Consider the following 13,985-nt stretch of genomic DNA (forward strand, 5'->3'; position numbering starts at 1 on the left):
ACAGGATGAACGATATTTCTAGCAGCTTTGTTATGGTTAGTCAAACACAAAGGTTGAGCATGTTATATTAAAACAAATTTACTTCTCATTGCGTTGTTACAGTCCTCTATGTATATTTGGTGGCCGTGCATCTTGATAGTAACTCTGTCATGTTCAAAGCACACCTCTCCTCCCTGCTCAATCCAGCTTGCGTACGAGGACGACAGTTTCTCAGCACCAGTTTCAACACTTCATTCGCAACAAAATCCACAGATGCTGCATCTGAAAATTTGACTGCATGTCTTACCAATACTGAATACTGTAAATACCCGTTTCTTTCCCCAACTGCCAGATGTACGCTACAGTTGAATGAAAGATACGAAAAAAGATATCCTGGGGAGCCAATGCTCTATTGTACTCATTTTCAGACGAATATATTTTTGATAATACTGTGTACTGTTGCCTAAGATATGTAAAATTCTCTTCGCACTGATCTTTATGTTTTTGAATTCTCACCTTGTACTATATGCTACATTTTTATGCCAACAGCTGGAATACGACTTTTTGCAGGTCTCTTTCTGAATGCTCCCGTACCCAAATTGATCCATATTCATTTTTTTTAATGCCATTAAATAAAAGAAAATATAACGCCTAGATCGGAAAACATCTTTATGATCTGAATTTATGATTATTCTGTGCAGAATAACCCCTTTCTAAAAATGTTAAATCAGAATACATCTTTATGGTCTGAATGTATGAATATTTAGTGTAAGATATCTCTGTACAAGAAGTTATAAATCTCAGATTGAAATACATCTAGGAAAGGACTTTTATATACTTTTGGCACTTTCTGCTTTCGCTCATTCAATTTATCTGGAGACTTTTAACAGTTTATGTTTCCTTTCATCAGTTTTACTTAAGGGGTCCTACTTCAACAGTCAAGATCAGCAGATCTTGTAATATTTCAAAGAGTTCGAGCTCTTCTTTAACGGATAGAAATGGTGACATTTGCAGTTCAACTGTATTAGAAGTCTAAGAATAATTGACTGATACTGCTTTACTAGGAGCTTCTTTCAAGAAATTAATGTGATTAATCTCATGAAAAGTCGTGAGGTAACTTTATGATTGTACGCAACACACATACACACACGATGAAATAAGAACGTAATCAGCGTAGCAATCCCAGTTTGAGCCTTTTTCTACCCAGGTCCTCTATAGCTTCACGTCAGGGTTTGAGTTTTCTCATTTCACAAGACGGGTTTGGGGCTTTAATTGTTTCCTCCTTTAGAGCAAATAGAACTTAAAGCTACTCATTAATTTTACACAATCGTTCCCAGCCGGAACAGCAGTAAATCTTTGGATTTACACTGCTAAATTCGGTGTTCGAATCCCTCCGTGGAGTCAGCAGATAGCGTGATATGGCTTTGCTATAAGAAAATCAAGCACACACAGTTCCATTGAAAATTAAAACTACAGAAATATTAAAAACAAAAAACAGGCCATAGAAACTCACCTTAATTAGTTCTTGGTCTGGTTAAAATCGACCTCCATTTGCAGAACGGTAAATATGAAAGCTCTAAACAAACTCTAAAAACTTTATTTCGATGCCTGTGGTGAGCAAAGCACAAAGAGCTCGTTTTGTAGTTTTGTGCTTAACTACAAACAAAGAAACTGCTTAAAATTTATTTATAGGGAGTGCATGTGTTACACGTGGTCTTTGTTTCAGTTAATCGAAATTAATGCAGTTTAAGAAAAAAGTAGGAAACTCTTCAGAGTGTAATGAAAACATTGGTGGCTTAAAACAATTGAGGCTGTATTTGTATGTTTAATAACTGATACTGTGAATATAAATGTAAAATTACAGTCCAGCCATATATATATATCTGTGTGTTTGTTTCTCTTGTTTGCTTTTTTTAAGCAGAAAAGCTACACAGTGGGTTATCTTTGCCCAACAGAGGTGCTGAAAATCCTGTTTGTAATGTTCTAATTCTAGATACTTACCGTTGTGCCAATGAGGAGCATATACACATGAATATGAATACTTTCTACACCTAAACCAAGACTTTACCTTACACTGTGTAATTCAACACACGGTTTTGAATCAAATTTAGCTAAGTACGGACTGAATGACATATCCTTTGGACATCACTAGTATACTTGAAAGTCTTTCCAATAAAATGCTTTCCTGAACTTGCTGGCCTGCATTGACCAGGTGGTTAGTGCACTCGATTCACAATCCGAAAACCACGGGTTCGAATCCCCATCGCACCAAACACGCTCGCCCTTTCAGCCGTGGAGGCGTTATAATGTTACGATCAATCTCACTATTCGTTGGTAAAAGAGTAGCCCAAGAGGTGGGGGGTGGATGGTGATGACTAGCAGCTTTTCTTCTAGTCTTAGACTTCTAAATTAGGGATGGCTAGTACGGATAGCCCCTCTGTAGCTTTGCGCGAAATTAAAAAACAAACAAACTTTACCAAACTTACGTGAGGCTAATGCGCTAGAGGGTGACAGGGCATAATAGTTAAGTATTCTAATAGAAGAGCTGGTCAAGTTTTATTCTCTAGAATCAGATAACAGCGAATCATCTTCAGTCTTATAGAGAAAGAGAGCCTGAACCAGTTTCAATGATCAGTGAGATGGTTCCTGCAAACCTGATGATTTAAAACCTGTTGGTGTGATACTTAATTTTTAACACCCATAAATTGATGTTGAAAATGGAAACAAACAACTGCTTGATTGAAATTTATTTTACGCAGTTATTATTTAGGTTGGAACACTGTTCTAGCTACTAGCAAACTAGAAAGAAATACATGAGATTCCAACATGGCATCTTCAAGTCATTGTTTCTGCGTTAGACGAATCATACTTTTGAGATGATCGAACTAAATCTTAAAAATGTTAACAATAACCTTTAAAATGGCAATAAAGTTCTGTACGTGTATATTGTTTCTGTGTTTGTGTAGCGAGACGGACAGAAAAAGCTTTGATATAAATGCATTTGTTGTCATGTTTTTCTTTAAAAAAAACAAATCCTGAACATATAAATACAAAACTATATGTATATATATTAGTATTTTCTAATATTGTTAAGGTTGTTGCACAAATGTGAAATAATTGTTTCCTAATAGTAAATACATCAAAATTAGAATTCAATATTTTCCAAAGTTTACTGTGAAAAAAACAATTTGAGATATTTTTGTCTTTTTTTTTTCTCTTATTAACACGAAGAGTTGTGTGTTTTATTATAGCAAAGCCACATCAAGCTACCTGCTGAGTCCACCGAGGGGAATCGAGCCCCTGGTTTTGGTGTTGTAAATCCGTAGGCTTATACTGTACCAGGGGGGGTACTAACATGAGGAACTTCTAATGAAAAAGGGATGTTTTCGCTCTCATCTAAGAACCACTGTACTCGCTTTAAACAAAGAGAAACTCTTAGTATAAAAATATTTTCAAAATTGATAAAAATAAATAAATTTATACTCAGAATTTTCAAGCCTCTATATCATTACACTTTTTTAATAGCACCAAGTAACAAAAGAAAAATATTTGTTAATTTCAAGTTTTTATTATGTTATATTACTAATTTTTTTTTAAAGTGTTTTGTTTGTTTTGGAATTTCGCACAAAGCTACTCGAGGGCTATCTGTGCTAGCCGTCCTTAATTTAGCAGTGTAAGACTAGAGGGAAGGCGGCTAGTCATCACCACCCACCGCCAACTCTTAGGCTACTCTTTTACCAACGAATAGTGGGATTGACCGTCACATTATAACGCTCCCACGGCTGGGAGGGCGAGCATGTTTGGCACGACTCGGGCGCGAAACCGCGACCCTCAGATTACGAAGCGCACGCCTTAACGCGCTAGGCCATGCCAGGACTTTTTTTAAAGAATAGCATACAAGATAGATAAGTATGCCTCGGCACCACAATCTACATTCTATTTTATCACCACACATATGCTTCTTCTTGGTAATTGAATAACATAGCCAACATTAGAATGAAAAATAAACTTTGAATAATAATCCGAACATGTAAGTTCATGAGTATGCGCAACATGAGAATTTATAATTTTAAAAGCCATGTTAAACTACGTAAGAGGAGAGAAAATGTGAAATTTTAAATAAGTAATATTGCAAGGTTAGGTCACATCATTTTAAACACGCTGTTATTACGATGGGAAATTTTCAAGAATGTTATAGGTAGCAATTTTTATTATAATAAAACATTTTAATCTATTATTTCAATATATACTAAACATACAATAACAAAAGAATGGCACAGCACGCTTAGTTAACAAAAAACAAATCTCGTTTAATAAATCCTAAAATTCAGGTTTTGATACCCGTGGTAGGCAAAACAAATATAACACATTTTTTTTAGTTTTGTGTTTTATAACTCACAAACACAATCTTCAATAAAAATTATTGTTTGTTCCTGAGTGCAAATCTACACAAATGTGGCCCAGTTTTAGTGTGTCGGGCCGCGAATAAGCAGGCGGGAATTCGTGTCCCAATGCCACTGAACACAAATATGGGTGCGTTATAAGAGCAATAATCATCCCGTCTCAGACAAAACCCCATGGTGGCAGGTACTGGTGACTAGCTGCCTAGTCATTTGCCAATAATTGCAATTAAGTACGGCTATACCCGAATGAATGTGTCGCATAATGTGTGAAAAAGGTTGTAAATACAGACACAATACAAACATTTTCAGTTGATGCAAATTCAACAACTTGCATATTTATGAGTTATGCTGTGTCTTGAAAATTTCTTCTTAAAACTTTAACAACTTCTTCTTTTAATAATTATCATTATTCTAGAACTGAGAGTTTACTTAAACGTTTCAAGAACCGAACAGAAACGATGTTGCTTCAAAAGGATTTGTGATTACCTCTCTTTGAAATCATCAACTATATAAAGTTGCACCTTGTGTATATAACTTTAGTATTGAACGTTTAGACTTCATTAAATGCCTCAGAAATTGGATGTATAATAATTTGGGAAAGTCGTTTTTTTCTAACATGAGCTATTATTGAAAATAACAACAACAGGTTAATAGAACTTATATAATGTATTTTATAACAATGGCATCTAATTCAAAGAAACAAATGCACATAAAAACGTTCTCGACACGTTAAATACATGTAAGTCACGTTGAATAACACCTATTCTATCAAAACATCTTTTCCTTAAGACACCAGACGCAGGTATTATCTAGCAAACTGTGCTCTTATTATGAACATTTAAATGTCTTATTTCTTGCATAACTCCAGGCCTGCTCTTGGTAGATCAATAGGATGTTTGAGAATTAATAAAATTAAGATCTGACTTTGATACCTGCAGTGAGCAAAACACCGACATTATGTAGCTTTGTGCTTAATAACAAAACGCACACGTAACTTCAAAATGGTGTTTTTTATTAACAAGTATGCAGGTTATCTTCTTACAAACATGGTTGACATGAAATAAATAAGCAATATCCGATGTTTCTTTCTAGAGATATACTTTTATTGTTGTTAACCTATTTACCAATCATTCATTCGTCTGGCTATCTTGTTGTAAGCATTTTGCAATTAACTTGTTTTGAGATTAATATATAAATCATACATACTACCATCATAGTTATAATTAAATTCAAAGTCACCAAAAGGAACTCGTCTTGACTAGCAACGTAAATCTTTCCCAGATACAAAGGCTCGTTGCTAAACTAAGGAAGATAGAGAATATGAAAATTGAAATTTTATCTTTCTTGTTTACTGCTTCCAGTAGATCAGACCATAAAACTTAAAACCTCTGTGGGCTTTATAAACTTACACGCTAATCTAAAAGGAACCTTTGGAGTGAAATTAATTCTAGACTCTATATACATATCAATAACGTATGCAACTGAATATTTCATTAAGTTACAGTTGTAAACCTAAAGAGTACTTAGATGAGTTTTTGGAAAGCTTCGCACTGCATGCATAAGATAAGTTTTTTTGGTTTTTTTTGTATGCATTCACGTAATACGAAAGTATAAGCATCTCTCTCTCTCTCTCAAAAGAAGAAATTTTTCTCTTAATCAAACTCAATAAATAATATCTCGGAGATTATGAGCGTCATAATAAGGTCATTTTATAAGTATTTAGAAAATCAGAAGGAACAAGATAAAAACAATTTAGCACAGAGCACAAAAAAAATCATCTTTAAAAATATAATTATAAAAAGGCAATAAGCCTATGTTTATTAACGATGTGTGTATTTGTGAATTTGTTTGTCTGCGAACTATTCCCATAGTTTCGAAGCTAAAGGACCAAATCTAATAGACAGACATGTAGTGACCTGGGGTTTCCTTATATACATGGTTTGGGGGGAGGGAGCTCAAACGCGCCTGAAAGATCACCCATGAGAATCTACGAGTAGGCTTCAAAGTCGCTGGACGTGAATCTGGTACTAGACTTTGTGTTCTTTGGTTCCATAGTAATCCTGAAATACCATATCAAAAACTGTGTTCACACCTCTAACATGCTAGCTTGGAGCAAACTGATAAAAATGGAGGCGCTTGAATTGTAATTTATGAAAGACTCTTTAAAGTTCAGGTATATTATGCTAATTTAAATAATGTAGCAAATGAAACATAAATTAAAATATAAAGACCACTTGCAAAGTCAAAATTGTACTTAAAAATAGATAGTAGTTTGCATATTTTGAAAATTTGATGAATTTATAATTGAATCAGATAGTGATATTTCACTGCTAAAATTTCAGTATTTCATACAATAGTAATACATATTTTAACCTACAATAAGGTTTAAGTGGCACCAAATAATGTTATTGTTTGTTTTTAATTACAAAGCTACACAAAAGGCTATCTGTGCTCTATCTATCACGAGTATCGAAATACGATTTCTAGTAGTATAAGTCCGCAGACCAAATAATGATTTTGTTGTCGCTTTCTATTGGCACTGGTTTTTAGACAAGCATTATAATTTACGTCGAACGAGTCTCCAGTCTATTACGTTACATACTTGTGGTAGTCAAACAAAATATATATAAAACGTTATTTTCATACTTTCTAGTTCGAAATCTGTAATAGACTAACTATGAGGCCTGAAAAAACTCGTTATTTCACCATCTTAGCGTTTCAACACCAGTTGAATAAAAGAAAAATCCTTTTTTTCTCAATGAATAACGTTTCTTTTCATAGTATTTCCGAGATATTTGTTAAGGTTTTTTTTTAATTCAGCGCAAAGTTACTCAATGTGCTATGTGTGCTCTGCCCACTATAGGTATCGAAATACGCTTTATAGCGGCGTAAATCCGCAGAAATACCGCTGTACCAATGGGGGACAATATTTGTCGATCCAAGTCAGGAATAATTTAGAAAAAAATTTACTTTTTTCACGTATCTAGTTTGAATTATTCTAAAATATGTTTTAATAAAAGCCCATAAGACATTTCACAACGACTGTCGATATTAAATCCTTTTTTGACTTTTTTCTACATGTTTCAACATCTCACTTGGAAATTTGAATCAAAGTAAAAAACTATTTTTACTGTTTTTTACTCAACTATTGTTTTCATGAAAAGCCTGAGTAAATACAATTTCACCTACAAAGCAGGCTATATTAGCCACACTTTTGCGTTGCAGCCATTTCTCTCATTTTTAATATACCATTTTCAGAACAAGAAAATATAGTTTTCTATGATAAACTTTCATGAACTTCTTTTGGAATAAGATGAAAATTATATTATCGAAATAAATAGCGTTATTTGTTGGTTATATGTTAGGGTATGCACACACCTTTTGTTCATGTTTGTTCACGTCAAACACAGTTCGTGTTCAGATAGGTTAAAACATCAAACACAGTTTTTTTTAGGTTCAGATAGTACCTGAAGCAGAAAATTCTTATTCTGGTGGGAAATCACGTGAATAAAATAAAGATAATTTTCATGTTCTTATATTTTGTCATCAAACTTTATAAACGTCTGGATCAGCTACAAACCGCCATGTTATAGTCCTTGCCTCTCGCTTTAATAGCAATACAAAAATAAAAAAACAAACTAGATAGGTGTATAGTTTCAGTTAGACAAATATATGAATGAATATAAACATAATGCATTTATTTAAAGCATTTGTCGTGAAACATATGCCATTATATATGTACTAAATTGTTAAGACAAAGTTTTACCTAAAGCATTTTTGTTTTTTCACATTTCGAAATTAAAAAGTATACGTTTTTGTTTGTAATTGTATATGTTGATAACACACTTTCGTATTCTAATGAATGCAGAAAATGTTTGCAATAAGTCTAAAGCTGAGTTACATCATTGTACCACCTAATAGAGGTAGTTAAATTATTCATTAGTTTTAACATAGTGAGAGAAACAATCTTCGCTGAGTCGAATGTTCTCATTAACTGTAGTTTATGTCTTCACTCTATAGCAACTAATAACGTAACTTTAAATTAACTCTTTGGTGTTTTACTCCCTCCATAACTAAGGAACCGGCATGATTAGATTCGTTATTTGTTTCCTTAACGATAGAATTGTATAGTTATGTTCTCTTTTTCCGTCATTATCGAAAACTTTTGCAAAAAGTTAGACCAATTGGTTCACATTTAAATATTAGGGCTGGGACTATTTACATACACGGTGATTTTAAAACAAAAAAAGTTCAAAATTACAGGGTTTTTTAATAAAACGTTGACAATAATGATTCACTGTTTTGTACAAAATGTTATTGGAATTTACTATGCATTTGTTTGCGTAATCTTATATACCGTCTCATGGCACGAAAAAAACAAATTCAGAGGTATTAGACAGCATGACTAATTCTGTGGTGAAGTAGTAGTTCAGAGTACTAACAAACTATATTTTAGTTAGTTTATAATTCCATGCAAAGCAACACAAGAAACATCTGCATTGCTGTTCCTAATTTTGAACTGATAGATTAGAAAGAACTTAACATCATTAACTACTTACACTCAAGCTACTTTTGCCTGATCGAATAATGAGATTTGAAGGTTACTTTTATAACACATCCACAGCCCCAAATTGCGGAGTTCTTTTCATGGAGCAACGGGTAGTGAGCCTTTAACCTTCTGATTCACCACCTAGGCACAGAAACTATTTAGCAACATCGAGGTACAGCTGATAAGTCATTATTACTAATATTTTGGGAAGCATTAGATCTGAATACAATCACAACGGAATAAAATTATAATAAAAAAATAAAAAGGGTAATTAACCCTTTTAGCCAAAAATAAATACCGATAGTTAACCCTTTTAGCCAAAAATAAATACCGATAGTTAACCCTTTTAGCCAAAAATAAATACCAATAATTAACACTTATAGCCAAATATAAATACTGGTAGTTAACACTTTTAAAAATATTAACAGTCTTGAATGAACCTGCTAATCCCGAATACTTAAACTGCAATCATGTATGGTTTTATTTCTGCACCACTTTCCTCTCTGGAAATCAACACGTCTTGTGTACTCATTTCTTTCCGTGTATATACTCCCATCAAAAACATCCCTCCGGTGGGACAATAGTAGGCTTACAGACTTACAATACAAAATATCCAGGGAGCAATTCCTTGTGGTGAACACTGTAGATAGCCCAACGTGGCTTCGTTATAAATCCTTCAAATTCAAGTCTTCCATTTTACCGCGAGAATTTTACTTGACCTTAGCCAAACTCTCATTAATTCATCCATAACTGGCATGAAACCTTTCCGTTAACTTTTATTTTGTACAATGTGTGTGTGTTTTCTTAGAGGTGGAATGTTTATATTTCGCATTTTCACACTGACAAAAACAAAATACTTTTTGAAGAACATGTTTATCAAATTTAATTCGATACACACTCATCCATTTCGCTTTTTCACCAGTAAATGTTAGCGGAACTGGACTTAACAATCTTATAAACATTAATTGCGTATGCTTTTAATAAAACAAATTACAAGCATACTAGTGGGTTCGAATCCTCGTCCCATCAAACATGTCCGCCCTTTCAGACGTGAGGGCGTTATAACGTATCGTTCAATCCTACTATTCGTTAACAAAAGAGTAACTCAAAACTTGGCGGTGGGTAGTGATAACTAGCTGCCTTCCTTTTAGCCTTACACTGCTAAATTATGGACGGCTAGCGCAGATGGCCTTTAAGACGCTTTGCTCGAAATTCAAAATAAACAAACAATACAAGCGCACTAATCTAGTTTTCCGTTCTTAAAAAGGTGTCAAATTATGAACTATTAATTTTCACAAACCATGCACATGTTTATCCATATTTTTGTTATTATATGATATTACAATCACATTTTCTATCTTAAAAACTCATTCTATTGGGGCCCGGCATTGCCAAGTGTGTTAAGGCGTTCGACTCGTAATCCGAGGGTCACGGATGCTCGCCCTTTCAGCCGTGGGGGCGTTATAATGTGACGGTCAATCTCACAATTCATTGGTAAAAGAGTAGCCCAAGAGTTGGCGGTGGATGGTGATGACTAGCTGCTTTCCCTCTATCCTTACACTGCTAAATTAGGGACGGCTAGCGCAGATAGCCTTCGTGTAGCTTTAGGCAAAATTTAAAAACAAACAAACAAATAAACTTTCCACTGTCCCTGCGGAGAGTTGGCGGTGGATGGTGATGACTAGCTGCCTTCTCTCTTGTCTTACACTGCTAAATTAGGGACGGCTAACGCAGATAACCCTCGAGTAGCTTTGCGCGAAATTCAAAACAAAACAAGCAAACAAACAAACATTCCATTGGAATGAAAAATTCTTCAAACAACAAAATTGGTGAATTGTTTGTTTGTTTTTAGATTTGGAATGGAAGTGATTATTTAAACAATTTTATCACACACATATACTAAGGCATTTTCTATAACATGTACTTTATACTGTAATGCATCACTAAATAACAATTTCTGAAATAGAGGAGCCAACAGTGGCAGTCGCACCTAAAGCTCAGGGGATGGGTGAGTGTCCAATGGGTATGCTAGTTTTATATAATACATTTCTAGCTAGGCTGGATTAACATTATAAATGTCAATTAGTCGATAGGTTAAAGCTATCGGCCCACCATGGCCAGGTAGTTAATGTACTCGACTTATAATCTGAGGGTCGCAGGTTCGAATCCCCGTCGCACCAAACATGATCGCTCTTTCAGCCGTGGGGGTGTTATTATGATACAGTCAATCCTACTATTCGTTGGTAAAATAGTAGCCCAAAAATTGTCGTTGGGTAGTAGTGGCTAGCCGCCTTCTCTCTAGTCCTACACTGCTAAATTAAGAACGGCTAGCGTAGATAGTCCTTGTGTAGCTTTACGCGAAATAAAAGTCTTTAATGAAATGTTTTTATAGATCTGAAACTAAGTCTTAGGTTTGTAGCTAAAAAAGAAAGCCAAAAAGGATATACAACGTTGAAGAACTCACAAGTGGCTTATGTGAGAGTGGGATTATTTTGGGCTTTTTATTCAGGTCATTTAATCCAGAAAAAAATGTGCCTTATGGTAAAGTTGCATTTAGAATGTGCATTTCCAAGTATACACTAAAATATTTACAATTTGAATAGGTACAAGTTAAAAAAGAACTTCAGTGTAATAATAAATGTTATTTACTCTAGCAAAATCTTATAATAATGCTTTTATAACGAGTGATAAGATTTTCTCATGAATTTAACGTTTATTATCAAAAAATTCATAGCTTGTTGGCTGTTGCTTTAACATTTCTTAAGATTCAAATTATCTAGTCTTAATAGGTATAAGTCTAGATTCCAAAACTCTCAGCTTCATTTTGTATATCATACATATCTAAACAAAAGTTGATTTTTTTCACAGCACTCTACTCAGCATTAGGTGGAATAAAGTTCATCGAAGTAATTGAGCTGTTCTTCAAAAATAAACTAACTCTTTTCACATTCTTATTTTATTTCATTTTCATAAAGGATATTTGCTGAAATCTAACATTATTTAACACTATTGACCTTAAAGTTTAGTCGTATTTCTAAAGCTTAAGAATGCTTTTAAAAACAGTTATAATGTTATTCTGCTTTAAATGAATTGTGATGCTTTGTTAAATTTGTTTCTCTAGTAGTGGGTTAACAAAATATTTTTACTAAATTTGTCTGATTTCGCTGTGGCTAAGCCTACCTTCAAAATGGAAATTGAAGCACAACGTCATGTTGCCTGGTGTACTTTCAAAACAATAAATTCTTAATATCACTTCAACAGAATATATATTTGTTTCGTTTGTTTAGGACTTTCAGGTAAAGCTGCACACGCATTATCTGCGCTAGCTGTTACTAATTTTGAACTGTTAGACTAGAAGTGGGGAGCTAGTTAATAGTGCTTAACACCAGTTCTTGTGATATTCTTGTCTCTACAAATCCTGGGATTTGACTGTTACCTTAATAGCACACACACACTACCTCAATGTGAGGATTTTTTTTTTCGATAGCAATAAGTGAGCCACGAACCATTGATTTCTTAGTCCGGTACGCTAGCTTTCTAAGACATGACCAGCCCAAAAAGTATAATAGATGAGTCATATGATAAAAGGAGGTAGTGCGTACTATTTCAACTACTTTAAAACAATGTATATATATATATATGTAAGAACATAATATAAAGTACAAGTGTATTTTCACCAATTTGGCCCGGCACGGCCAGGTGGGTTAAGGCATGCGACTCGTAATTTGAGGGTCGCGGGTTCGCGTCCCCGTCGTACCAAACATGCTTAATGAGGTGAAATTTGTTACATTGGTACAATATTCTTCGCTTATAAAATGCTCAATTTACCTGTATACGTACTAAGAGCAAAGAAGTGATGTTTATAAGCTCGAGTAGAGAGTGAATTAGTGGTTAGCGTATTCAGAGCTTTAAAGGCTTGCTATCTATTATTGCAAAAAAAAAAAAAATGCTTTGGAGGATTGGGTGTGCTGTAAGAGTGGCGGTCATATTTCACAATTCAATAAGATAAGTTTAGCTCAAAAACTGGTGGGCAAGCAATATTGACTAACTGCCTTCCCTCTAGTTTATCAATTAAGATTAGGAACGGTTTTTCACAAATAGCCTTTTCATTACTTTGCGCAAAAGTTCTGAAAGAAACAAACGATAGTTTAGAACTTATGAGCGGTTACTTTTGACTATGAACGCACAATGACTGCATTTTACATCGTAGTTGAAGCTAACATATTCTTCGCGGGAAAAGAGCTGGGTGTTGACAAAAAGAAAGATGTTGTGGGTGTAACTGTATGAAAAAATTCACGGAAAAAAACGATGTTGCATTTCATAAGCCCTCCAACTTGAAACACTAGAAACCGGATTTCGATACCCGTAGTGGGAAGAGCACAGATAGCTCATTGTGTAGTTTTGTACTTAACCTCAAACAAACGAGCATTTCGTAAGTAATTTCACTATTACTAATTTGTTTCATATACGTTTCAAAAACATGTGTATGATGCATTAAATGTAATACGACTTATTTTTAAAAACGTATGCTCGCTACCAGAGTTATCATTTTACAATGTCATTAATAGGTATTGAATTGCAGTACTAAATTATTTGAAACTTAAAGCCTTAAGTATAAATATTCAATCTATCTTACTCAAAATGCCTTTTAATTCTACAGTATCTGAAATAGTAAAATGTTGTAGATAAATAATATTACACACACAAAAATGGCACAATTGTTCAAATAATAGATCAATTGACCAAATATTAAGTAAAATTCATGCTAGTGCATTATTCTTGCTGATTCCAACTAGAAAAAATAAATAAACGCTTTATCTGTTTATCACTTTAAAACATAACGTAACAGATTGGTTTGTAAGTTTGGTTATAATGTCGTAGAATATATACTTTTCACCATCTAGATGAATCATATAACCCAATAATGGCTTATAAATTATTTTTATGTAAAGCATGTGTTAATTTCTTTTCTAATACTTTTCCTAAAGATGAACTGAAGAAACCGATGTAGATTGATTCTGACTGTGAAAAGGGCTAACTTTATTGCTAAGAAT

The sequence above is a fragment of the Tachypleus tridentatus genome, chromosome 4 (assembly GCF_004210375.1).
Source record: "Tachypleus tridentatus isolate NWPU-2018 chromosome 4, ASM421037v1, whole genome shotgun sequence".
NCBI classification, from domain to species: Eukaryota; Metazoa; Arthropoda; class Merostomata; order Xiphosura; family Limulidae; genus Tachypleus; species Tachypleus tridentatus.